This window comes from Oncorhynchus mykiss, chromosome 21 (genome assembly GCF_013265735.2).
Source record: "Oncorhynchus mykiss isolate Arlee chromosome 21, USDA_OmykA_1.1, whole genome shotgun sequence".
In the NCBI taxonomy this organism is placed as follows: domain Eukaryota; kingdom Metazoa; phylum Chordata; class Actinopteri; order Salmoniformes; family Salmonidae; genus Oncorhynchus; species Oncorhynchus mykiss.
This window is the reverse complement of record NC_048585.1, coordinates 6,713,290-6,738,296: the sequence shown is the minus strand read 5'-3', so window position 1 is coordinate 6,738,296 and position 25,007 is coordinate 6,713,290. Positions and strand designations below refer to the sequence as shown.

At 48.0% G+C, this 25,007-nt stretch overlaps 1 protein-coding gene across 3 annotated transcripts in view; it reads right to left on the bottom strand.

The window, feature by feature from the left end:
* Positions 1-25,007, bottom strand: part of LOC118942844 (LARGE xylosyl- and glucuronyltransferase 1-like) — a 166,811-nt gene that overhangs the window by 141,434 nt on the left and 370 nt on the right. For all 3 annotated transcript variants that reach the window (XR_005038485.1, XM_036956703.1, XM_036956704.1), the window contains exon 1: positions 24,536-25,007. This exon is cut by the window's right edge and continues 370 nt beyond it. The gene's annotated coding sequence lies outside the window, so the exon portion shown is untranslated. The remainder of the gene's footprint in view (positions 1-24,535) is intronic.

Genomic DNA, 25,007 nt, shown 5'->3' with positions numbered 1-25,007 from the left:
CTCAGTAACATCTAAATGAACAACGTGTTGTCCCTCCTCTCAGTAACATCTAAATGAACAACGTGTTGTCCCTCCTCTCAGTAACAACGTGTTGTCCCTCCTCTCAGTAACATCTAAATGAACAACGTGTTGTCCCTCCTCTCAGTAACATCTAAATGAACAACGTGTTGTCCCTCCTCTCAGTAACATCTAAATGAACAACGTGTTGTCCCTCCTCTCAGTAACATCTAAATGAACAACGTGTTGTCACTCCTCTCAGTAACATCTAAATGAACAACGTGTTGTCCCTCCTCTCAGTAACATCTAAATGAACAACGTGTTGTCCCTCCTCTCAGTAACATCTAAATGAACAACGTGTTGTCCCTCCTCTCAGTAACATCTAAATGAACAACGTGTTGTCCCTCCTCTCAGTAACATCTAAATGAACAACGTGTTGTCCCTCCTCTCAGTAACATCTAAATGAACAACGTGTTGTCACTCCTCTCAGTAACATCTAAATGAACAACGTGGTGTCCCTCCTCTCAGTAACATCTAAATGAACAACGTGTTGTCCCTCCTCTCAGTAACATCTAAATGAACAACGTGTTGTCCCTCCTCTCAGTAGCTGCTTCGTCTGCACTATAGAGTAGACAGACAGACAGGCCTGGCTCAGGTTGGAGATCTGCCTGCAGAATGAAATCCCCCCCCCCCCCTCCCTTAAAGCCCTCCCTTGCCTCACTCCCTCCCTCCAAGCCTCCCTCCCCCTCTCTCCCTTAAAGCCTCCCTCCCCCCCCCTCCGGCACCATATGGTCCCATTAACATACTAAGGTGATTAGCTGAGTGGGCGTCTTCTGTCACAAGGGCACACAGAAGAGACAGAGGTAAGGAGGAAACAGGATTATTTTGGAGAGTAAATAATTTTGGCTGCTCAAAGAATACATCAACAAGGCATTCTGGGAACAGAGCTAACACAGTGAACCCCCTAGGATTCAGCTCACCTGGGTCTAGGCCTCTGCTCACCTGGGTCTAGGCCTCTGCTCACCTGGGTCTAGGCCTCAGCTCACCTGGGTCTAGGCCTCAGCTCACCTGGGTCTAGGCCTCAGCTCAACAGCTTAACAGACTTATAGTGAAGATTCTGCTTCAAACCCAAATGGTCACAACACTTTTTCTATATTCCACAAATGTCAATACTTCTGAGAGAAAGCAAGAGCGAGGGAGAGAAAGCGAGAGCGAGGGAGAGAAAGTGAGAGCGAGGGAGAGAAAGCGAGAGCGAGGGAGAGAAAGCGAGAGCGAGGGAGAGAAAGCGAGAGCGAGGGAGAGAAAGCGAGAACGAGGGAGAGAAAGCGAGAACGAGGGAGAGAAAGCGAGGGACAGAAAGCGAGAGCGAGGGCGAGAAAGCGAGAGCGAGGGAGAGAAAGCGAGAGCGAGGGAGAGAAAGCGAGAGCGAGGGAGAGAAAGCGAGAGCGAGGGAGAGAAAGCGAGAGCGAGGGAGAGAGAGAGAAAGCGAGAGCGAGGGAGAGAGAGAGAAAGCGAGAGCGAGGGAGAGAAAGCGAGAGAGAGGGAGAGAAAGCGAGAGCGAGGGAGAGAGAGAGAAAGCGAGAGCGAGGGAGAGAAAGCGAGAGCGAGGGAGAGAAAGCGAGAGAGAGGGAGAGAAAGCGAGAGAGAGGGAGAGAAAGCTGAAGGGGAAATCTGTCAGTACGAGATAAACAAAAGCGGACACCTGCTCGTCAAACATCTCATTTTAAAATCATGAGTATTAATATGGAGTTGGTCCCCCCCCCCCTTTGCTGCTGTAACAGCCTCCACTCTTCTGGGAAGGCTTTCCACTAGATGTTGAAACATTGCTGCTATAACAGCCTCCACTCTTCTGGGAAGGCTTTCCACTAGATGTAGGAACATTGCTGCTATAACAGCCTCCACTCTTCTGGGAAGGCTTTCCACTAGATGTTGGATCATTGCTGCTATAACAGCCTCTACTCTTCTGGGAAGGCTTTCCACTAGATGTTGGAACATTGCTGCTATAACAGCCTCCTCTCTTCTGGGAAGGCTTTCCACTAGATGTTGGAACATTGCTGCTATAACAGCCTCCACTCTTCTGGGAAGGCTTTCCACTAGATGTTGGAACATTGCTGCTATAACAGCCTCCACTCTTCTGGGAAGGCTTTCCACTAGATGTTGGAACATTGCTGCGGGGACTTGCTTCCATTCAGCCACAAGAATAGTGGAGGTCGGGCACTGTTGTTGGGCGATTAGGACTGGCTCACAGTCGGCGTTCCAATTGATCGCAAAGGTGTTTGATGGGGTTGTGGTCAAAGCTCTGTGCAGGCCAGTCAAGTTCTTCCACACCGATCTCGACAAACCGTTTCTGTATGGACTTCGTTTTGTGCACGGAAGCATTGTCATGCTGAAACAGGAAAGGTCCTTCCCCAAACTGTTGCCACAAAGATGGAAGCACAGAATCATCTAGAATGCCATTGTATGCTGTAGCATTAAGATTTCCCTTCACTGGAACCAAGGGGCCCGAACCATGAAAAACAGCCCCAGACCAGTATTCCTCCACCTTTACAGTTGGCACTATGTAATGGGGCAGGCTGCTCAGCCATGGAAACCCATTTTCATGAAGCTCCCGACAAACAGTTCTTGTACCGACGTTTCTTCCAGAGTCAGTTTGGAACTCGGTAGTGAGTGTTGCTTCCAGAGGCAGTTTGGAACTCGGTAGTGAGTGTTGCTTCCAGAGGCAGTTTGGAACTCGGTAGTGAGTGTTGCTTCCAGAGGCAGTTTGGAACTCGGTAGTGAGTGTTGCTTCCAGAGGCAGTTTGGAACTCGGTAGTGAGTGTTGCTTCCAGAGGCAGTTTGGAACTCGGTAGTGAGTGTTGCAACCGAGGACAGACCATTTTCAGCACTCTGTGGTCCCGTTCTGTGAGCTTGTGTGGCATACCACTTCGCGGCTGTGCCGTTGTTGTTCCTAGACGTTTCCACCTCAAAATAAAAGCACTTACAGTCGACCGGGGCAGCTGTAGCAGGGCATAGCCCTGAGCATAGCCAGTCGACCGGGGCAGCTCTAGCAGGGCATAGCCCTGAGCATAGCCAGTCGACCGGGGCAGCTGTAGCAGGGCATAGCCCTGAGCATAGCCAGTCGACCGGGGCAGCTGTAGCAGGGCATAGCCCTGAGCATAGCCAGTCGACCGGGGCAGCTCTAGCAGGGCATAGCCCTGAGCATAGCCAGTCGACCGGGGCAGCTGTAGCAGGGCATAGCCCTGAGCATAGCCAGTCGACCGGGGCAGCTCTAGCAGGGCATAGCCCTGAGCATAGCCAGTCGACCGGGGCAGCTCTAGCAGGGCATAGCCCTGAGCATAGCCAGTCGACCGGGGCAGCTCTAGCAGGGCATAGCCCTGAGCATAGCCAGTCGACCGGGGCAGCTGTAGCAGGGCATAGCCCTGAGCATAGCCAGTCGACCGGGGCAGCTCTAGCAGGGCATAGCCCTGAGCATAGCCAGTCGACCGGGGCAGCTCTAGCAGGGCATAGCCCTGAGCATAGCCAGTCGACCGGGGCAGCTGTAGCAGGGCATAGCCCTGAGCATAGCCAGTCGACCGGGGCAGCTCTAGCAGGGCATAGCCCTGAGCATAGCCAGTCGACCGGGGCAGCTCTAGCAGGGCATAGCCCTGAGCATAGCCAGTCGACCGGGGCAGCTGTAGCAGGGCATAGCCCTGAGCATAGCCAGTCGACCGGGGCAGCTCTAGCAGGGCATAGCCCTGAGCATAGCCAGTCGACCGGGGCAGCTCTAGCAGGGCATAGCCCTGAGCATAGCCAGTCGACCGGGGCAGCTCTAGCAGGGCATAGCCCTGAGCATAGCCAGTCGACCGGGGCAGCTGTAGCAGGGCATAGCCCTGAGCATAGCCAGTCGACCGGGGCAGCTCTAGCAGGGCATAGCCCTGAGCATAGCCAGTCGACCGGGGCAGCTCTAGCAGGGCTTAGCCCTGAGCATAGCCAGTCGACCGGGGCAGCTCTTGCAGGGCATAGCCCTGAGCATAGCCAGTCGACCGGGGCAGCTCTATCAGGGCATAGCCCTGAGCATAGCCAGTCGACCGGGGCAGCTGTAGCAGGGCATAGCCCTGAGCATAGCCAGTCGACCGGGGCAGCTGTAGCAGGGCATAGCCCTGAGCATAGCCAGTCGACCGGGGCAGCTCTAGCAGGGCATAGCCCTGAGCATAGCCAGTCGACCGGGGCAGCTCTAGCAGGGCATAGCCCTGAGCATAGCCAGTCGACCGGGGCAGCTGTAGCAGGGCATAGCCCTGAGCATAGCCAGTCGACCGGGGCAGCTCTAGCAGGGCATAGCCCTGAGCATAGCCAGTCGACCGGGGCAGCTCTAGCAGGGCTTAGCCCTGAGCATAGCCAGTCGACCGGGGCAGCTCTTGCAGGGCATAGCCCTGAGCATAGCCAGTCGACCGGGGCAGCTCTAGCAGGGCATAGCCCTGAGCATAGCCAGTCGACCGGGGCAGCTGTAGCAGGGCATAGCCCTGAGCATAGCCAGTCGACCGGGGCAGCTGTAGCAGGGCATAGCCCTGAGCATAGCCAGTCGACCGGGGCAGCTGTAGCAGGGCATAGCCCTGAGCATAGCCAGTCGACCGGGGCAGCTGTAGCAGGGCATAGCCCTGAGCATAGCCAGTCGACCGGGGCAGCTCTAGCAGGGCATAGCCCTGAGCATAGCCAGTCGACCGGGGCAGCTCTAGCAGGGCATAGCCCTGAGCATAGCCAGTCGACCGGGGCAGCTCTAGCAGGGCATAGCCCTGAGCATAGCCAGTCGACCGGGGCAGCTCTAGCAGGGCATAGCCCTGAGCATAGCCAGTCGACCGGGGCAGCTCTAGCAGGGCATAGCCCTGAGCATAGCCAGTCGACCGGGGCAGCTCTAGCAGGGCATAGCCCTGAGCATAGCCAGTCGACCGGGGCAGCTCTAGCAGGGCATAGCCCTGAGCATAGCCAGTCGACCGGGGCAGCTCTAGCAGGGCATAGCCCTGAGCATAGCCAGTCGACCGGGGCAGCTCTAGCAGGGCATAGCCCTGAGCATAGCCAGTCGACCGGGGCAGCTCTAGCAGGGCATAGCCCTGAGCATAGCCAGTCGACCGGGGCAGCTCTAGCAGGGCATAGCCCTGAGCATAGCCAGTCGACCGGGGCAGCTCTAGCAGGGCATAGCCCTGAGCATAGCCAGTCGACCGGGGCAGCTCTAGCAGGGCATAGCCCTGAGCATAGCCAGTCGACCGGGGCAGCTCTAGCAGGGCATAGCCCTGAGCATAGCCAGTCGACCGGGGCAGCTCTAGCAGGGCATAGCCCTGAGCATAGCCAGTCGACCGGGGCAGCTCTAGCAGGGCATAGCCCTGAGCATAGCCAGTCGACCGGGGCAGCTCTAGCAGGGCATAGCCCTGAGCATAGCCAGTCGACCGGGGCAGCTCTAGCTCTAATATATATATTTATATATATTATTTTTTTTTAGCAGTGTATATATAGTGTATTTTGTTGAGGTTGGGGTCGAACTGCTAACACAAAGACCGGGTTTTCACAAAGAAAGACATTTCACTGTACGTGACATTAAAACTTAAAAACCCTAAAAAATAACCGACATGTGAATTAATGCTCAGCACGACCCGGTAACATCCTGGACAGAGACAACACCAGTCTAACCTTTTATGACAGGATAAATAGGTCCTGGTGAACAGCAATCCAACTGTAAGAAATGATTCCTGAAGTCCTCAGTGACACAGATCATTACTCAGCTCCAGGTGATGTCAACGTTTGGTCCCGTCAAAGAGTTTCGGGAAGACGGACTCACCATTCACCATGACAACAGACTGTCAGACTGACTGACTTCATGGCCATTCACCATGACAACAGACTGTCAGACTGACTGACTCAGACGTCATGGCCATTCCCCATGACAACAGACTGTCAGACTGACTGACTCAGACGTCATGGCCATTCCCCATGACAACAGACTGTCAGACTGACTGACTTCATGGCCATTCCCCATGACAACAGACTGTCAGACTGACTGACTCAGACGTCATGGCCATTCACCATGACAACAGACTGTCAGACTGACTGACTCAGACGTCATGGCCATTCACCATGACAACAGACTGTAAGACTGACTCAGACGTCATGGCCATTCCCCATGACAACAGACTGTCAGACTGACTGACTGACTTCATGGCCATTCGCCATGACAACAGACTGTCAGACTGACTGACTTCATGGCCATTCACCATGACAACAGACTGTCAGACTGACTGACTCAGACGTCATGGCCATTCACCATGACAACAGACTGTCAGACTGACTGACTTCATGGCCATTCCCCATGACAACAGACTGTCAGACAGACTGACTCAGACGTCATGGCCATTCCCCATGACAACAGACTGTCAGACTGACTGACTTCATGGCCATTCACCATGACAACAGACTGACTGACTGACTGACTGACTTCATGGCCATTCACCATGACGTCAGACTGACTGACTCAGACGTCATGGCCATTCCCCATGACAACAGACTGTCAGACTTCATGGCCATTCACCATGACTACAGACTGACAACAGACTGTCAGAGAGACTGACTCAGACGGCTCTGCGAAGGCTCTGTGTAGGAAACTAACCTGGTAGCAGGATAGCGAAGAAGCTGTGTAGGAAACTAATCCGGTAGCAGGATAGCGAAGACGCTGTGTAGGAAACTAACCTGGTAGCAGGATAGCGAAGGCTCTGTGTAGGAAACTAACCTGGTAGCAGGATAGCGAAGGCTCTGTGTAGGAAACTAACCTGGTAGCAGGATAGTGGAGCCGCTGCTGAGTCTTGTAATGCCAGTATCTTAGTCTTGTAACTTCCTTGACTTTGAGCAGCAGCAGGGCCACGGCTCAGATCATAACTGCTTTGAAGTGGAAACATGAAAGATGTCGGCCTGCCCTCCCCTTCCTGCCCTCCCCTTCCCTTCCCAACAGGTGTCCAAACAGCTGGAGATGTGGATAGCAAGGACGAGAGAGAGCGAAAGAGAGGGAGGACGAGTGAGAGAGAGAGAGAGGACAAGAGCGAGAGGGGAGGGAGAGAGAGGACAATGGCGAGAGAGAGAGGACAAGAGCGAGAGGGGAGGGAGAGAGAGGACAATGGCGAGAGAGAGAGGACAAGAGCGAGAGGGGAGGGATAGAGAGAGAGGACAAGAGGACAAGAGCGAGAGGGGAGGGAGAGAGAGGACAATGGCGAGAGAGAGAGAGGACAAGAGCTAGAGGGGAGGGAGAGAGAGAACAATGGCGAGAGAGAGAGGACAAGAGCGAGAGGGGAGGGATAGAGAGAGAGGACAAGATGAGAGAGAGCGAGAGAGAGAGGGATAGAGAGAGAGGACAAGATGAGAGAGAGCGAGAGAGAGAGGGATAGAGGGATAGAGAGAGAGGACAAGACGAGAGAGAGCATGCAGCATTCTGCTTAAATATCCTCCGTGTACAACGTACACATTCTATGCCATCAAAAGGAACATCAATTTCAACATACCAATTAGGATTTGGCTAAAAATACTTGAATCAGTCAAAGAGCCCATTGCCCTTTATGGTTGTGAGGTCTGGGGTCCGCTCACCAACCAAGACTTCACAATGACCAGCAAGCTGGTCCTGGGGCTCTGTTCATAAACACAAACACACCCCACAGAGCTCCAGGACAGCAACACAATTAGACCGAACCAAATCATGAGAAAACAAAAGATATAATTATTTCCAAGTAATTAACAAAAAAACTGAGCAAACTAGAATGCTATTTGGCCCTACACAGAGAGTACACAGCGGCAGAATACCTGACCACTGTGACTGACCCAAACTTAAGGAAAGCTTTGACTATGTACAGACTTAGTGAGCATAGCCTTGCTATTGAGAAAGGCCGCCGTAGGCAGACCTGGATCTCAAGAGAAGACAGGCTATGTGCTCACTGCCCACAAAATGAGGTGGAAACTGAGCTGCACTTCCTAACCTCCTGCCAAATATATGACCATATAGGAGACACATACAGTGGGGCAAAAAAGTATTTAGTCAGCCACCAATTGTGCAAGTTCTCCCACTTAAAAAGATGAGAGAGGCCTGTAAATTTCATCATAGGTACACCTCAACTATGACAGACAAAATGAGGAAAAAAATCCAGAAAATCACATTGTAGGATTTTTAATGAATTTATTTGCAAATAAAATAAGTACTTGCACAATTGGTGGCTGACTAAATACTTTTTTGCCCCACTGTATTTAACTTTCAATGTAAATATGTTTACCATGCCAATAAAGCCCAGAGAGAGAGACAGAGAGAGGGAGAGAGACAGAGACAGAAAGACAGAGAGAGAGAGAGACAGAGAGAGGGAGAGACAGAGACAGAAAGACAGAGAGAGGAGAGAGACAGAGACAGAAAGACAGAGAGAGAGAGAGAGACAGAGAGAGGGAGAGACAGAGACAGAAAGACAGAGAGAGAGAGAGAGAGAGAGACAGAGAGACAGAGAGAGGGAGAGACAAAGAGAGAGAGAGAGAGAGAGACAGGGAGAGAGAGAGAGAGAGACAGAGACAGAGAGAGAGACAGAGAGATAGAGAGAGAGAGAGAGAGACAGAGAGAGAGACAGAGGGAGAGAGAGAGAGAGACAGAGAGAGGGAGAGACAGAGACAGAGACAGAGACAGAGAGAGAGAGAGGGGGAGAGAGAGAGAGAGAGGGAGAGAGACAGAGAGAGGGAGAGAGACAGACAGACATAGAGAGAAACACCAAAGTGAAGAGCCCTCCCCCCACTATCTCTCCAAGCAGGCAGAGTGAAGTGTTTCTCTACATGATGAGAGTGGCCGCAGGTTAAAACAGTAGAATATGACGCTGACAAGAGAACAGAGATGTACTGTGGGAGTAAACGGCTCCGTGCTTTAGAAAACATATCGACGGTGGAGAGAGGAGGTGGGGTTACAACCTTACATTTTTCATTCTGTTACCTAACCTGAGCACTTATTAAAACATTCAGTTAAAAGTACAGAAGCCTTTTGGAATGCTGTGCGTAGGATGACCTACTGTGTGTAGGAGTTAGCTGGCTATGAAACCCCCCCCAGAGGCACAAACTAGTCCTTACTTCATTAAATAATACACCAAACACATGACACCCACAGGTTACCTTCAACTAGCGATGCATACTGTGTCACAATACACAACCAATGAACACTCTCTAGCGGGAGTTATCCCTGAGTGTTCTAGAACAGCAGGCGTTATCACTGACTGTTCTAGAGCGGCAGGCGTTATCCCCGAGTGTTCTAGAACAGCAGGCGTTATCCCCGAGTGTTCTAGAACAGCAGGCGTTATCCCCGAGTGTTCTAGAACAGCAGGCGTTATCCCAGAGTGTTCTAGAACAGCAGGCGTTATCCCCGAGTGTTCTAGAACAGCAGACCTGAATCAAGGATGTAATGAATGACAGAAATACCTTTAGAATAAAACGAGACCCTGATGTCATGGTTACCACAACACTAAGAGAGTCATTCTATATGAGAAACGCCCAGTCATGATTACGAAAACACTAAGAGCATCGTCATGGAGATCTCTGTGGTCATTCTGTATGAGAAAGGCCCAGTCATGGAGATCTCTGTTGTCATTCTATATGAGAAAGGCCCAGTCATGGAGATCTCTGTTGTCATTCTATATGAGAAAGGCCCAGTCATGGAGATCTCTGTTGTCATTCTATATGAGAAAGGCCCAGTCATGGAGATCTCTGTTGTCATTCTATATGAGAAAGGCCCAGTCATAGAGATCTCTGTTGTCATTCTGTATGAGAAAGGCCCAGTCATGGAGATCTCTGTTGTGCTCTGCTTTCACCTCAGCAGTAAGAAAAGGTGATGTTTGTGTTCTCCAGTGATGGAAAAAGGTACACAATTGTCAAACTTGAGTAAAAGTAAAGATACCTTAATAGAAAATGTCTCAAGTAAAAGTGAAAGTCACCCAGTAAAATACTACTGTAGTAAAAGTCTTCAGTATGAAAAGTAAAAAGTATAAACCAAATCAAATTCCTTATGAAGCAAACCAGACGGGACAGTTATATATTTTGACAGATAGCCAGCGGCAACGTCCAACACTCAGACATAAATTACAAACTAAGCATGTGTTTCAGTGAGTCCACCTGATCAAAAGGCAGTAGAGATGACCAGGGATGTTCTCTGTTTAGTGAGTCCTCCAGATCAGAGACAGTAGGGATGACCAGGGATGTTCTCTGTTTAGTGAGTCCTCCAGATCAGAGGCAGTAGGGATGACCAGGGATGTTCTCTGTTTAGTGAGTCCACCTGATCAAAAGGCAGTAGAGATGACCAGGGATGTTCTCTGTTTAGTGAGTCCACCTGATCAAAAGGCAGTAGAGATGACCAGGGATGTTCTCTGTTTAGTGAGTCCTCCAGATCAGAGACAGTAGGGATGACCAGCGATGTTCTCTGTTTAGTGAGTCCTCCAGATCAGAGACAGTAGGGATGACCAGGGATGTTCTCTGTTTAGTGAGTCCTCCAGATCAGAGACAGTAGGGACGACCAGGGATGTTCTCTGTTTAGTGAGTCCTCCAGATCAGAGGCAGTAGGGATGACCAGGGATGTTCTCTGTTTAGTGAGTCCTCCAGATCAGAGGCAGTAGGGATGACCAGGGATGTTCTCTGTTTAGTGAGTCCTCCAGATCAGAGGCAGTAGGGATGACCAGGGATGTTCTCTGTTTAGTGAGTCCTCCAGATCAGAGGCAGTAGGGATGTTCTCTGTTTAGTGAGTCCTCCAGATCAGAGGCAGTAGGGATGACCAGGGATGTTCTCTGTTTAGTGAGTCCTCCAGATCAGAGGCAGTAGGGATGTTCTCTGTTTAGTGAGTCCTCCAGATCAGAGGCAGTAGGGATGACCAGGGATGTTCTCTGTTTAGTGAGTCCACCAGATCAGAGGCAGTAGGGATGTTCTCTGTTTAGTGAGTCCTCCAGATCAGAGGCAGTAGGGATGACCAGGGATGTTCTCTGTTTAGTGAGTCCTTCAGATCAGAGGCAGTAGGGATGACCAGGGATGTTCTCTGTTTAGTGAGTCCTCCAGATCAGAGGCAGTAAGGATGACCAGGGATGTTCTCTGTTTAGTGAGTCTGCCAGATCAGAGGCAGTAGGGAGGACCAGGGATGTTCTCTGTTTAGTGAGTCCTCCAGATCAGAGGCAGTAGGGATGACCAGGGATGTTCTCTGTTTAGTGAGTCTGCCAGATCAGAGGCAGTAGGGAGGACCAGGGATGTTCTCTGTTTAGTGAGTCCTCCAGATCAGAGGCAGTAGAGATGACCAGGGATGTTCTCTGTTTAGTGAGTCCTCCAGATCAGAGGCAGTAGGGATGACCAGGGATGTTCTCTGTTTAGTGAGTCCTTCAGACCAGAGGCAGTAGGGATGACCAGGGATGTTCTCTGTTTAGTGAGTCCTCCAGATCAGAGACAGTAGGGATGTTCTCTGTTTAGTGAGTCCTCCAGAATCGAGGCAGTAGGGATGACCAGGGATGTTCTCTGTTTAGTGAGTCCTTCAGATCAGAGGCAGTAGGGATGACCAGGGATGTTCTCTGTTTAGTGAGTCCTCCAGATCAGAGGCAGTAGGGATGACCAGGGATGTTCTATGTTTAGTGAGTCCTCCAGATCAGAGGCAGTAGGGATGACCAGGGATGTTCTCTGTTTAGTGAGTCTGCCAGATCAGAGGCAGTAGGGATGACCAGGGATGTTCTGTTTAGTGAGTCCTCCAGATCAGAGGCAGTAGGGATGACCAGGGATGTTCTCTGTTTAGTGAGTCCTTCAGATCAGAGGCAGTAGGGATGACCAGGGATGTTCTCTGTTTAGTGAGTCCTCCAGATCAGAGGCAGTAAGGATGACCAGGGATGTTCTCTGTTTAGTGAGTCTGCCAGATCAGAGGCAGTAGGGAGGACCAGGGATGTTCTCTGTTTAGTGAGTCCTCCAGATCAGAGGCAGTAGGGATGACCAGGGATGTTCTCTGTTTAGTGAGTCTGCCAGATCAGAGGCAGTAGGGAGGACCAGGGATGTTCTCTGTTTAGTGAGTCCTCCAGATCAGAGGCAGTAGAGATGACCAGGGATGTTCTCTGTTTAGTGAGTCCTCCAGATCAGAGGCAGTAGGGATGACCAGGGATGTTCTCTGTTTAGTGAGTCTGCCAGATCAGAGACAGTAGGGATGACCAGGGATGTTCTCTGTTTAGTGAGTCCTTCAGATCAGAGGCAGTAGGGATGACCAGGGATGTTCTCTGTTTAGTGAGTCCTCCAGATCAGAGGCAGTAAGGATGACCAGGGATGTTCTCTGTTTAGTGAGTATTTTTACTTAAGTAGTATCACTCCAGTACAGTTCTGATTTCAGGATGTAAATCTTGGTGGAGCAAACGCAACATTATTTTTTATATACATGTCAGCAAAGCCACAAACACTAAACAATACATTAACTGCACTGTAACGGTGACAAACGGTGCCCACAAACTGTTATGGCCGACATAAAGCTGTCCCAACAGCAGAGCCTTCTGTTCAGCACCATGGAGTGAATCCTTACCACCGCTACACCTGGCTATCAGCGGAGCCTTGTCTGGCAGCCAAACAGTTCCTTCTGCCAAATTTACTGCCTTTTTTTTTAACCTGTTAGAGCTCTAGGGGCGCTATTTCATTTTTGGATAAAAAACGTTCCCGTTTTAAGCGCGATATTTTGTCACGAAAAGATGCTCGACTATGCATATTCTTGACAGTTTTGGAAAGAAAACACTCTGAAGTTTCAGAATCTGCAAAGATTTTGTCTGTAAGTGCCCCAGAACTCATTCTACAGGCGAAACCAAGATGATGCATCACCCAGGAATTAGCAGAATTTCTGAAGATCTGTTTTCCATTCTCTCCTTATATGGCTGTGATTGCGCAACGAATGAGCCTACACTTTCTGTCGATCGCCCAAGGTCTTAGCAGCATTGTGACGTATTTGTAGGCATATCATTGGAAGATTGACCATAAGAGACTACATTTTCCAAGCCTGGTGTCCTGCGTCGAATTCGGTGCGCAATTGCCAGCTGCTTCCACTTTACCATTTGATTCAGGGGAGAAAGCATGTGTCCAAGAACGATGTATCAATGAAGAGATATGTGAAAAACACCTTGATGATTGATTCTAAACAACGTTTGCCATGTTTTCAGTCGATATTATGGAGTTAATTTGGAAAAAAGTTTGCGTTTTGAGGATTGAATTTTATGGATTTTTTTTGGTAGCCAAATGTGATGTATAAAACGGAGCTATTTCTAATACACAAGGAATCTTTTTGGAAAAACTGAGCATCTGCTATCTAACTGAGAGTATCCTCATTGAAAACATCAGAAGTTCTTCAAAGGTAAATGATTTTATTTGAAGGCTTTTATGTTTTTGTTAATGTTGCGTGCTGGATGCTAACGCTAATGCTAACGCTAAATGCTAACGCGAAATGCTAACTCTAGCTAGCTACTTTTACACAAATTATTGTTTTCCTATGGTTGAGAAGCATATTTTGAAAATCTGAGATGACAGTGTTGTTTACAAACGGCTAAGCTTGAGAGATGGCATATTTATTTCATTTCATTTGCGATTTTCATAAATAGTTAACGTTGTGTTATGCTAATGAGCTTGCTGATAGATTTACACAATCCTGGATACAGGGGTTTTTTCATAGCTAAACGTGACGCAGAAAACGGAGCGATTTGTCCTAAACAAATAATCTTTCAGGAAAAACTGAACATTTGCTATCTGAGAGTCTCCTCATTGAAAACATCTGAAGTTCTTCAAAGGTAAATGATTTTTTTGAATGCTTTTCTGTTTTTTTGTGTAAATGTTGCCAGCTGAATGCTAATGCTAAATGCTACGTTAGCCATCAATACTGTTACACAAATGCTTGTTTTGCAATGGTTGAGAAGCATATTTTGAAAATCTGAGATGACAGTGTTGTTAACAAAAGGCTAAGCTTGAGAGCTAGCATATTTATTTCATTTCATTTGCGATTTTCATGAATAGTTAACGTTGCGTTATGGTAATGAGCTTGAGTCTGTATTCACGAACCCGGATCCGGGATGGGGAGATCAGAAAGGTTAATTTTTTAAACATAGCTGATATGGCTGACTCAGTTAAAACAAATGTGGTTTCTACTGACAATTGAGATGTACAAACTATGGCATAAGGGAATGAGTGGATAAGTGGCAATCCGTCATTTTAAGACATTAATGAGCGAGCTAGGACGGACACATTAGTCAATATAACTATTTGTTCAGCACTTTTTGAAATGTACAGCAACGGAATTCAGAACACGGGCCGTTCTTACAGTGTTCTCCCTGTACACCAAGTCAGAACCGTAGGATAAATAAAGGGGGCATATAAACAGACAATGAAAGCTCTTACAATATTTGATGATGACATTTCTCTAAAAACAGGCTATAGGCTACATGTGCACCACCAAGTCAGAACAGTAGGCTAAGTTATGAGGGGGAAAGGGACCAAATTATTAGGGTGAGGCACATGGGCTACTAACAGCATACTACACAACATACACTTAGTATTACTTCCTTAGCTACAGTGTACATATCTCCCTGGCATATTACATAATTCATGCAGCAGCATACCATACATTTTTGGACTCAGCATTGTTGTGCTGTGCTCACTTGAACAGGAAGGTGGCGCGGCGGTCCTTCGTGTGGGCAAATTATGTCATGAAACTCTGTCATCAAAGTCTGGCATTCTATGGATTTATGCTGCTTTCAAGACAAATTTGGACCTTGGGAAAATACAAAGCGATCTTCAGGTCAGAGCTCTAGAAAGAAGCCAGAGTTCCCGACTTCCCAGTTGGATGACCGTTCAAAACGTATTTTCCCCAGTCGGAGCTTGTGTTCCCCCCCCCCCCCCCCCCCCCGAGTTCCCAGTTGTCTTGAACTCACCGAAGTCAGATTTCCCATTTCCCAGTTGTCTTGAATGCAGCAGAAGTCATGCTAATTTGACAGCATGGCCAAATGTTTTCAACCTTTTCTGGCCCGTGGTTTTGCATATGAATGTTTATCATTTTAAGCTTGGAAAAGAGACCCTTAAACCCCAGACTTGGACCCCCAGTCCACTGAATAGTAGACAGTGGAAGGAAAATAAGGCTTTGCAACGCTTGCAGTTCGCCACGGATTCCTTCCAAACCACTCCTTGTCGAATTTGCGAATTCCAACGTGTTGTGTAATGTTTATGCCCAATGGCCGATGAGCATCGATACATTTTTATCTATAATTGAAAAGGATTTGCCAGTAGATTGTCGACGTGATTCATGATTATCACTGCTAGCTATGATTTTGAAAGTACGAGGTTGACATGATCCGTCCAATCATAGTTGAGGGGTAGATATAACGTGATTTGACATCATTTTATCTCTGGCCAATGACCTTGAGCCGTCTTGGACGTAGCACTTCTAATGTAAATCTCTGGCAACACCCAATGGGGGCTTGAACTGTCTAGCTCCTCCCTGTAGATTCTGCAGTGACGTAGTGTCCCCCATGAGTGACAGAACACTGAGCCAATCACAGCGTAACTAGAGAACGTGACCAACCCCTACACTCCTGTATTTCCCGCTGGCTGCCCCACCCCCACAGAAAGCACTGATCTAGGCTGAAACACCTGCATTTTGGAGCTGCATTAAAATCAAGAAAACAAGAAAAAGAGAATGTTTGTTACTTCATTAACTCATTACATTGTTTGTAAACTGATACGTGATACTCATTAATGTCAATATAACATGCAAACCAGGCTCTGCCCTCACCTGCCCTGAATGACAGGGGGCCGCCATTGCTCCTGCAGTAAGCACAGCCATGTTAGAGGGGACTACGGAGAAGGAGGAAAGATTCATTTTCACAGCTATAGTTAATGTCTTCTAGAAGTGTGATTGATAATGCTGCTTTATCGGGGCGAAACACACCTCATCACAAAAAGATATCACTACGCAGCCGTAGGGAACATATCCCATTCCCTGTCTGCAACATTCATTAACCCAGATATCTCAATATATTATTCTGTGAAAGTGTCAGAATTAGAAGTAGATATGATAATGAACCAGGCTGAAATATGTGGCAGATGTCCTGGTCAGGGACAGAGCTCTCTACTGGGGAAAATGAGGACGGTGTCCTGGACAGAGCTCTCTACTGGGGAAAATGAGGACGATGTCCTGGACAGAGCTCTCTACTGGGGAAAATGAGGACGATGTCCTGGACAGAGCTCTCTAATGGGGAAAATGAGGACGATGTCCTGGACAGAGCTCTCTACTGGGGAAAATGAGGATGGTGTCCTGGACAGAGCTCTCTACTGGGGAAAATGAGGACGATGTCCTGGACAGAGCTCTCTGTTGGGGAAAATGAGGATGATGTCCTGGACAGAGACAGAGCTCTCTACTGGGGAAAATGAGGACAATGTCAGGGACAGAGCTCTCTGTTGGGGAAAATGAGGATGATGTCCTGGACAGAGCTCTCTACTGGGGAAAATGAGGACGATGTCCTGGACAGAGCTCTCTACTGGGGAAAATGAGGACGATGTCCTGGACAGAGCTCTCTACTGGGGAAAATGAGGACGTTGTCCTGGTCAGGGACAGAGCTCTCTACTGGGGAAAATGAGGACATGGATCCCCCAGAGGAGAGACAGACCTCTGACCACTGTACTGTAACTTCTCCCCCCTGGTCAGATCCATCAGTGGGGAGACTGACTGACGTACTGCTGAACACCAGAGAAGGGAGGTGATCAGACAGACAGACAGACAGACTGCTGAACACCAGAGAAGGGAGGTGATCAGACAGACAGACAGACAGACTGCTGAACACCAGAGAAGAGTAGATCAGTGAGGACGAATGAATAAGAGATGATATTTCAAACCAGTTAGATGGCAACCAAATGATTTATTAGTTCCTTGTTAATGTTAAAAGTATGAAGCGTGATGAAGAGGGGGGAAGCAGATACAGAAGGGTTATTAGGGATTACACTGGATGCTAATTGGACATTAGTTATTACACTGGATGCTAATTGGACGTTAGTTATTATACTGGATGCTAATTGGTGTATCAAGCTGACTTGATCCAAAAAATCTATAAATGAGACCTAAGACAAATCCTAAGAAAAATATTGTCCGTAACCAAATAAACATGACTCCAGCCTTGCCTTGAAAAAGCCTTAAACCAACAGTGTTTGTGAAAGAATGGCTCGGGTCGGTCTTATGTAGCAGAATTTGAAATTGTGGGGTTTTTTTTAACATTGGATGAAAGTAGAGACTCAGAGCTAGAAAATTGTATATCACACACTACTTTAAAATAGAAAAATGGGCCTTGAATGTTCTGGTGCACCCACTTCTTTGTTTATACCTATTCAGCATCGTTTACACCCTCTTAAACTATAGCCCCCCCCCGTAAACTATAGCCCCGCCCGTAAACTCTAGCCCCGCCCGTAAACTATAGCCCCGCCCATAAACTATAGCCCCGCCCATAAACTATAGCCCCGCCCGTAAACTATAGCCCCGCCCGTAAACTATAGCCCCGCCCGTAAACTATAGCCCCGCCCGTAAACTCGCCTGCCTTAGCTCCACCCATCTCTTTCAAGTTTCACATGTGAGGCCATGAGCTAAACAGAGTGAGTATAGTAGTGTACTGAACAACTAAAGATTTCAAGACTAAAAGCTGGTTTATACTATGGGTGTGTCCCTAAATTCAATCTGTAGTGCTAGAGAGTGATCACAGTGCGCTCTGAGCGTTCGTTAAACACAGAGCGTTGTCATATTGTCCGTTCGTTAAACTCAGAGCGTTTCGCTCTCGGAGCGTTCAGAGAGCACACTGGACGCTCTGGCCGAGGAGTCGGGTTGATCCGAGCGTTCTGACCTCGCAACAGAAGTCAAGCATCCAAGCTAACTGGCTAACGTTGGCTAGCTTTCTAGCTACTTCCTGACACAAATGAGGGAAGCATTTTACACCGCCCTAGCAGAGCCGGTTAAGCTGTTTTTATCCAGAGCATCGGAGACGGAAACTGTGCTGCTGGTAACCATTTAACCTTTAAGTTTTTTTGCCAACTTTAACTGACACCGGCCATATTCCACGCGTTCCTAAATTCGTCAGTTATACTGCGCTCTGGCACACTCAGACGAGTGCCCTGAAATCGGAGTAGATAGCCAGAGCGAATTTACCTGCTACGTCTATCGACAGTTGTCGCAGTGACATCATGAAGATTCTATTGAAATGGTTTTCTTGCATAGTGGAGTCTTTTTGATTAGACATGTAGCTAGCTAGCTAAACAATGAAACATAGTCCCAGCTCATAACATTACTACTCTTCATGAATCTGCAGGTAGCTAACCAACCAGGTTCAATGTTAGCTAGCTAACATTAGGCTATAACTAGCATTACAAATGGCTCTGGAGATACGAATAATATTATAACACAGATCATACACGTAACGTTAGCTAACGAGCCAGCCAGCTAACTTTAGCTAGAAAGCAAACAGTACACTAACTTGAAATGAAAACGACTTTGACAAAATTAGAAACGTGTAATATCTGAAAATGTAGCTAACTAGACTATCTTACCCATATACATGGATGGACGCTTCTCCCGCTCTGTCACGGATGCCATGGTTACCCTTAGTTTGAAGATGTAATCCGGAGACACGTGTTTTATACAACAGCCTTCTGTGCGTTCTCTGTTCGACTCCGTCTGCACATTTACAATCAAAACGACAGAATTTTCTCCTTAGCTATCATACTCTAATTCCACTGATTTCAAAACGGGGTCCTCCAGAAAGTGGAGAGCAACACGTATGCAGTTCTACTACGCGATGTCTTTAGAAAGGATTACCTAAGCATACGGACCAGCTCATGTTATAGACAGAAGCGTGATCTATGGCAGACCAATCAGAACTCATCTCTTGACATGTCCAGCCCACCCATTATCTCAGCCAATCATGGCTCTCGGGAAGGTTCCCCACTCTTTTCCTGTGAGGTAGTGACGCGTGACCTAGCTTCCTGAAATGAGTCACAATTTGGCTTCCAAAAGCACCCGTTCAAATGGCCCAGAAGAGATGGTCCCCTTGTCTCTGAATCCACCAGGACTATAGAACACAAGTCAAGGTGAAAGTGTAGCCTACGTGTCATTCCAGGTGATCTGATCCCAGACCAGTGGTCAGGTTGGGTCAGATATGTTTAATACAAGCTACTTCCTGTCTATTACCATTCCAGGTGATCTGATCCCAGACCAGTGGTCAGGTTGGGTCAGAGATGATTAATATAAGCTACTTCCTGTCTATTACCATTCCAGGTGATCTGATCCCAGACCAGTGTTCAGGTAGGGTCAGATATGTTTAATACAAGCTACTTCCTGTCTATTAACATTCCAGGTGATCTGATCCACAACCAGTGTTCAGGTAGGGTCAGAGATGTTTAATACAAGCTACTTCCTGTCTAATTCACTGATCTAGGGCTGCAGTTTCAACTGATCGCAATGCAGATCTCTTCTCCTCTCTCTTCTGTCCTGCGTCCCAAATTCAGAAACCAGCGCATTTTGTTTGCTCTACATTTGGCTTGCTAATTCAGCCCGTCCGAGAGGAGGAGGAGGAGAGATGCAGAGCAGAGAGGTGGCTTTTCTATGCCTCACAGGCCGTGTGTGTGTGTGTGTGTGTGTGTGTGTGTGTGTGTATGTGTGTGGTTTCTATGCCTCACAGGTCCTTCTCCCTCCTTCCTGGCTCACCACTCGTCATTAGCATTCTAAATACATACAAGGCTTTGTCATCACATTCCCCTCACAACTCATTTCAACTAAAATTATGCATTTTATAATTATGCGTTATACAGTGTCTCCTTGTTCAACTACTACATTACCTCCTGTCAAACAGTGTCTCCTTGTTCAACCACTACATTACCTCCTGTCAAACAGTGTCTCCTTGTTCAACTACTACATTACCTCCTGTCTCACAGTGTCTCCTTGTTCAACTACTACATTACCTCCTGTCCCACAGTGTCTCCTTGTTCAACTACTACATTACCTCCTGTCTAACATTGTCTCCTTGTTAAACTACTAAATTACCTCCTGTCTAACAGTGTCCTTGTTCAACTACTACATTACCTCCTGTCTAACTGAACAACACAGACAGGCAGTTCAGCCAGGATAGAACTACTCAGACAGGCAGTTCAGCCAGGATAGAACTACTCACAGGCAGTTCAGCCAGGATAGAACTACACAGACAGGTCGTTCAGCCAGGATAGAACTACTCAGACAGGGAGTTCAGCCAGGATAGAACTACACAGACAGGTAGTTCAGCCAGGATAGAACTACTCAGACAGGTGGTTCAGCCAGGATAGAACTACACAGACAGGCAGTTCAGCCAGGATAGAACTACACAGACAGGTAGTTCAGCCAGGATAGAACTACTCAGACAGGCAGTTCAGCCAGGATAGAACTACACAGACAGGCAGTTCAGCCAGGAGAGAACTACACAGACAGGCAGTTCAGCCAGGAGAGAACTACACAGACAGGCAGTTCAGCCAGGAGAGAACTACACAGACAGGCAGTTCAGCCAGGATAGAACTACACAGACAGGCAGTTCAGCCAGGAGAGAACTACACAGACAGGTAGTTCAGCCAGGATAGAACTACACAGACAGGTAGTTCAGCCAGGATATAACTACACAGACAGGCAGTTCAGCCAGGAGAGAACTACACAGACAGGCAGTTCAGCCAGGAGAGAACTACACAGACAGGCAGTTCAGCCAGGAGAGAACTACACAGACAGGCAGTTCAGCCAGGATAGAACTACACAGACAGGCAGTTCAGCCAGGATAGAACTACACAGACAGGCAGTTCAGCCAGGAGAGAACTACTCAGACAGGTAGTTCAGCCAGGATAGAACTACACAGACAGGTAGTTCAGCCAGGATATAACTACACAGACAGGCAGTTCAGCCAGGATATAACTACACAGACAGGCAGTTCAGCCAGGATAGAACTACACAGACAGGTCGTTCAGCCAGGATAGAACTACACAGACAGGTAGTTCAGCCAGGATAGAACTACACAGACAGGCAGTTCAGCCAGGATAGAACTACTCAGACAGGCAATTCAGCCAGGAGAGAACTACACAGACAGGCAGTTCAGCCAGGAGAGAACTACACAGACAGGTCGTTCAGCCAGGATAGAACTACTCAGACAGGCAGTTCAGCCAGGATAGAACTACTCAGACAGGCAATTCAGCCAGGAGAGAACTACACAGACAGGCAGTTCAGCCAGGAGAGAACTACACAGACAGGTCGTTCAGCCAGGATAGAACTACACAGACAGGCAGTTCAGCCAGGATAGAACTACTCAGACAGGTAATTCATGTGATAGGTCTATAGATAGTTTGAATTATATGATTGGCCTATAGCCTGTCTCCGTTGGGCCTATAGCCCGTCTCCGTTGGGCCTATAGCCCGTCTCCGTTGGGCCTATAGCCCGTCTCCGTTGGGCCTATAGCCCGTCTCCGTTGGGCCTATAGCCCGTCTCCGTTGGGCCTATAGCCCGTCTCCGTTGGGCCTATAGCCCGTCTCCGTTGGGCCTATAGCCCGTCTCCGTTGGGCCTATAGCCCGTCTCCGTTGGGCCTATAGCCCGTCTCCGTTAGGCCTATAGCCTGTCTCCGTTGGGCCTATAGCCCGTCTCCTTTAGGCCTATAGCCCGTCTCCGTGGGCCTATAGCCTGTCTCCGTTGCTGGCCAACTACAGATGCCACCAGATTCATATCAGGAAATGTAGGTCATTTCATTTAAAACAGCAGAGGTCATTAGGAGACACTGACGAAACACTCATACAGAATGGTCTTTGCATCGCGATAACACAGATATTTAATTAAGCTAATACTGCCTCTGATTTAGTCCTCTATATTTCACAGTCATCTCTGGCTCGCCAACTCTCAGCCACAGCCAGAATCATGCTAGCTTTCATCCGTTGTCCTGTTGTGTTACAGATTTACAACCTACTGCTCTTTGTGGACGAACACGGACAAACACCGGGAGAGAGTGTAAGACTTTTATATCACTAATGAGTAAAAGAAAAATCCAATGAGAATTCGTTCCAAGCATGTTCAAAGCAGAGCAACTTCCTCAAGTAGGCTGCAGAACCATGGACAGCTACTGTCCCCGACACTATCTAATCAGTACATGAAGACAACTTCCTCAAGTAGGCTGCAGAACCATGGGCAGCTACTGTCCCCGACACACTATCTAATCAGTACACGAAGACAACTTCTGCGTTGACTCACTAGTGACAATGATAAGGGCCGATAAAGGCATTTTTTTATCACAAAAGGTCTCCTGTCCCAGTCTCCCCACTAAAGCCAGTGTCTGTAGTAGGACCTCTCCTCTCCCAGTCTCCCCACTAAAGCCAGTGTCTGGTGTAGGACCTCTCCTCTCCCAGTCTCCCCACTAAAGCCATTGTCTGGTGTAGGACCTGACTCCCCTCCCAGTCTCCCCACTAAAGCCAGTGTCTGGAGTAGGACCTGACTTCTCTCCCAGTCTCCCCACTAAAGCCAGTGTCTGGTGTAGGACCTAACTCCTCTCCCAGTCTCCCCACTAAAGCCAGTGTCTGGTGTAGGACCTCTCCTCTCCCAGTCTCCCCACTAAAGCCAGTGTCTGGTGTAGGACCTAACTCCTCTTCCAGTCTCCCCACTAAAGCCAGTGTCTGGTGTAGGACCTCTCCTCTCCCAGTCTCCCCACTAAAGCCAGTGTCTGGTGAAGGACCTAACTCCTCTCCCAGTCTCCCCACTAAAGCCAGTGTCTGGTGTAGGACCTAACTCCTCTCACAGTCTCCCCACTAAAGCCAGTGTCTGGTGTAGGACCTCTCCTCTCCCAGTCTCCCCACTAAAGACAGTGTCTGGTGTAGGACCTCTCCTCTCCCAGTCTCCCCACTAAAGCCAGTGTCTGGTATAGGACCTGACTCCTCTCCCAGTCTCCCACTAAAGCCAGTGTCTGGTGTAGGACCTGACTCCTCTCCCAGTCTCCCCACTAAAGACAGTGTCTGGTGTAGGACCTCTCCTCTCCCAGTCTCCCCACTAAAGAGAGTGTCTGGTGAAGGACCTAACTCCTCTCCCAGTCTCCCCACTAAAGCCAGGGTCTGGTGTAGGACCTCTCCTCTCCCAGTCTCCCCACTAAAGCCAGTGTCTGGTGTAGGACCTGACTCCTCTCCCAGTAGGCTCTCATCAGTCATAGATCAAACACACTTTAACATCACCATTCTCCGTTCTGTGGCCCGAGAAGCTAAAGCCTCAGTATGGTTTTACTACCGTCAAGTCCCACCGCGATCTGATAGGCCGTCCCACTCCAATCACATGTATAGTGATTGGTGGACGTTTCAATCAATGGAGCATGAAGCAGATCTACTGTGTCTGTTGTACCAACACTCAGCAGTCCCCACTGTGAGTACAGAGCAGCACGGCATCACTGACAGCATCTAGCTCATAGATGCCCAGAAAGCACATGAATAAATAAATAAATAAATAAATAAAAACAGGTGAAAGTAGCCTAATAAATACAACTTTGCTCAGCGGATAAAAGAAGCATTTCATACGCACGCGCACACGTTCCACGAATGATCATCTGATAACTGACCACATGAATAACTCCTTTATCTCTTTGCAAAAATGCTGAATATGGGTCTGTGTGTCTATGCTGATGAATAGGAAAACTAGACTATCAGTAGCAAGATTGGTCGGCTTCCCAATTCATCCAGTCAAAGGTTGATGCTCCGGTTGGAGCGCATTGTTAACAGTCCTGATAATAGACACTAGTCATCTCAGATCGGCGAAGTCTACAGCGTGGATGCCAACCCCCCTTTCACTAGGAAGCTGAAGTGGACTCTTGTTTTCTGTGTTCCTGTAAATAAATAGTGAATGTGTAATTCGGTCAACCGGGCGGATTGATGTAAAAAAATAAATAAAAAAATAAATACTGTCAGGCGTCAGGACCCAAGAAGGTGAACAGCTCCCAAATCGCCGCGGACACACTGACACACCGCTAATGAAAACACAACCGTTCTTTGAACCGTCTATTCAATCATCAGGTTGATTCGATAGGCTGAGTTATGTAGCCATCTGGACAACGGTGGAGAAATGACACAGTAACTTCATAAATGTTGTTTAGTCTAGCACTTCAATATTTGACATTGGCTAAAATAATGCGGGAGGGGGGGATTAAGGGGCCATTTTCAGACCTTAATTTCAATAGGCTTCTGAAGAGTTGAGTGAGCGAGCGAGCTAATGCAGAAAACTACAAATTGCGTTTATTTTCACTCATTCTAAAATGTTGGATCCAATAAGAATATCTAGACTGCACTCAACCAGGACTTCATTGGCTTATGAAAGAAAACCACATAATAGTTAAACCTACTAAAGTCTTGTAAAAAATAAATATATATATATAATATATATGTGCCATCTTTCACTATTCAGTCATCCAAAGTGTCATAATAAGTGTGTAACCAAGATGCCCAATTGTGTGAATCAAACGGGTCCCGTCTAATTTAACTCACCGGGCGCAGATGAAGCTCCAACCGTCGGTCTTCTTACCCGGAGACAGCAGGAAGCCTCCAGTAGCCCAACACCAAAATAACCCGACTTGACTCCACTAATATGGTGGTCCTCCTTTTAATCCACTCCTAAATGTAAGGCTAGTTGGTAGAAGAACAAAACAAATGTCACCCATCACCTTCTGTGTTGCGTAAAACGGAGAGGAGCGATTTCAAAAGAGGACTAATTGTTTGATTCAGTTTGTGATACTGTGTATTTCAAGGTAATGCTCAGTGTTGGTGTTGAGTCCACTTCACAGGGACGCAGCTTTTATTCCGTTAGCAGCACAAGCTAATGGCAAGTAGCACCAGTGTCAAGCCAAAGACACACGGGCCCTGCTTTTTCAAACAGCCGATAATGTATTTTTATCTTATTTTTTAAAAAAGAGTCCGAAAACCCGTTCCCGCTGCGATCAACAAATTCCTTCCATTGGGG